At 39.3% G+C, this 2,547-nt stretch overlaps 1 pseudogene; it reads left to right on the top strand.

The window, feature by feature from the left end:
* Positions 1-527: 527 nt before the first annotated feature.
* Positions 528-1,054, top strand: LOC109303623 (annotated as a pseudogene).
* The last annotated feature ends 1,493 nt before the right edge of the window (positions 1,055-2,547 follow it).

Genomic DNA, 2,547 nt, shown 5'->3' with positions numbered 1-2,547 from the left:
TGCTGTGCCTCAAGAAGTGGAATGGGGCAACTGTAAGTCCCAGTTTGAAACTGGGAACTGTCCCCAGACCAATCCCATGAATCAGGTGTTCAGGGGCTGAATCCCAGGCCATGGGGCTGCCCAGAGTCCATCCCAATCTGATCATTAGGATGGAGCAGTGGCTCTGGGATGTTAAATGTGGACCATCTATATGGTTATTTTTTCCATTTTATTCTGCCATAACTTGGCTGAACATGTGGCATATTACAATTTACAATGATTGTCACACTATGAATGTAACATCTCTTGGGGCCCTTAGGAAAGTTAAGTTTTAACCCTGGCATTCTTTGAGAAGACAGTTCATGAGCCTGAATTTTAACCAACCTCAAAGAGTCCTTTTAAAAAAAGATATCTTTCAAAACATTTTCTCAGCTACTCCAGACAAGAGCTACACAACAACTAGTGCAACCCCAGGGTGTTTCCTCCATTACTGTCATTTAAGAACTCTACCTTCCTTAAAATATACTGCAGTCCAAGTAGATGGACAGAGCAGAGGTCCAGCTGGTTGGAGTTCTTCCAGAGCATGCTTCTGGCATCCACCATCTCAGACATGGCTACTTCTGACATTCAGGTGAAAGAGCTTGAAAAGTGAACCTCTGGCCAGGCACTTGAGCAGATACTAATCCCTCATTCAAAAGAAGCAGTCCCAGAATTTCCTCTCTCCCCTCCAAAGAAGAAGGATGTTTCACTGGAAAAAATTCAGAAGAAGTTGGAAGCTGCAGAAGAAAGATGCAGCTCTCATAAAGCAGAAGTCTTGAAGCAGCTATCTGAAAAATGAGAGCATGAAAAAGAGATGCTTAAGAAAACAGTTGAAGAAAATAATAATTTCAGCATAATGGCAGAAGAGAAGCTCATCCACAAAATTAAAGCTAACAAAGAAAACCAAGAGGCACAAATGGCTGCTAAACTGAAGTGCTTGAAGGAGAAAGACAAGCACACTGAAAAAATGTGAAAGAACAAAGAAGGCAAAAGCATTGGTGTAGCTGAAAATGACCGACTTCCTTCTGGAAATTGACTCCCCCTTAAATGTCCAGAGACTGGACTGGCAAATGTTTTTTCTTTTCTTTTCTTTTCTTTGTTAAGTTTCTAGACAATTGACAAAGAATTGTAAAGTTAGATAGAAACTGTACACTAGCTTTAGGGACTAATGGGGAAACTTTATATGTTTCACTTTTTCTAAGGTGGTGTCTTTCCCGTGTAGCTATCTCATTCCATCCTTTTCTACTGCAGGGCACTTGTGCCTAGGTTGATTGCTAGTACTGGATCAGCTCATAAAACATGCTTAGGAATGGAATATGTAGTAAAACACGTTGAATATCTGTTGCACTTGAAAATCTGGCCAAATTAGCTCTTAACCTCCTCTTGGTTTAATTACATGGATTGAACTTCTTTAGTCTCTCAGTCAGGCATGCTTTCTAGACTTAAAGTATTCTTTCAGGTCTGAACACCTGTGAGTTTGTTTCATAAAGAACAACAGTTTTTGAGCCTTTGTATAGGGAGTATTTTTCATGGATTTGCATGAATAGGATGATGAACTGGAGCAAACTTCTCAAGATAATGTATTTATTTATTCTCTTCAATATGCTACTGAAGAAGTGATCCCAGCATGGTATCTGTTACAGATATGATCCATTTTCACTAACCTGCAGTTTGTAGACAGAGCAGATAACATCATAGGTTAAGGAGAAGCCAAGAGGATTTATATTATATTTAGCAGAGCACAGAAAAAAGTTGTGAACAAGAGAAGCAACTTTGGCTGTACCTATGGGCTCTGATTCTCCAAAGCATGAAGTCTATTAGTTTATTCCATACACATGGGAGCTTTAGCCTAGCATGCCTAGCTAATTGAAGATTTCTCTTTTTTAAAGGAAAATTAAAAAAAAGACAAACTGTTGCCCTAGAAACTCATTGCTGGCTGCTGGTCACTTGTCATGTCCTTTATTTCACTTAGGCTACAAACAGATGTCACATTTATACCACAATAAACCTCAAAAAAATTACCAGATAAGGAATAGTAACAGATTATCCTAGGATATTGCAAACTAAGTGTGAACAGTTATACCATGATTGTAACATTGAATCAATATCAGAAAAGCAGCACTGCATTCATCTACTCACTAAACCCTTATTAAAAGGGAGATGTGCATACATGCCAATCCCAGGATACTTTTGTTCCAGGACAAAAACCCAATTTATCCAGAGACAAATGTAATGTTTGCTCCTAATGTAAATACTTTCTGTAAATCCCTAGCTGCTAGGACAGCTACTGAGGGCCAGAAACAGTTACTGCAATAGGTTGTCTTGAGTTGCCTCTCAGACCTGTCCAGGACTTTGCACTCCTCACTTGAAGAAACCACGAGTGGCCTTAAATATACTTTTGCATCTCCTCTTCCCTTCCTTGACCTTGAATTTTGTCATATGCTCATATGTCTTAGGGTCTAAGCCACAGTAATTATTAGACAGTGAAAAATTCCCAGAACTCCATACTCCTATGTACTTATTTGGGGA

This window comes from Gavialis gangeticus, unplaced genomic scaffold (assembly GCF_001723915.1).
Source record: "Gavialis gangeticus isolate Ggan-Ray unplaced genomic scaffold, GavGan_comp1, whole genome shotgun sequence".
NCBI classification, from domain to species: domain Eukaryota; kingdom Metazoa; phylum Chordata; order Crocodylia; family Gavialidae; genus Gavialis; species Gavialis gangeticus.
The sequence above is the reverse complement of the archived record's forward strand: the minus strand, read 5'-3'. Positions and strand labels throughout refer to the sequence as shown.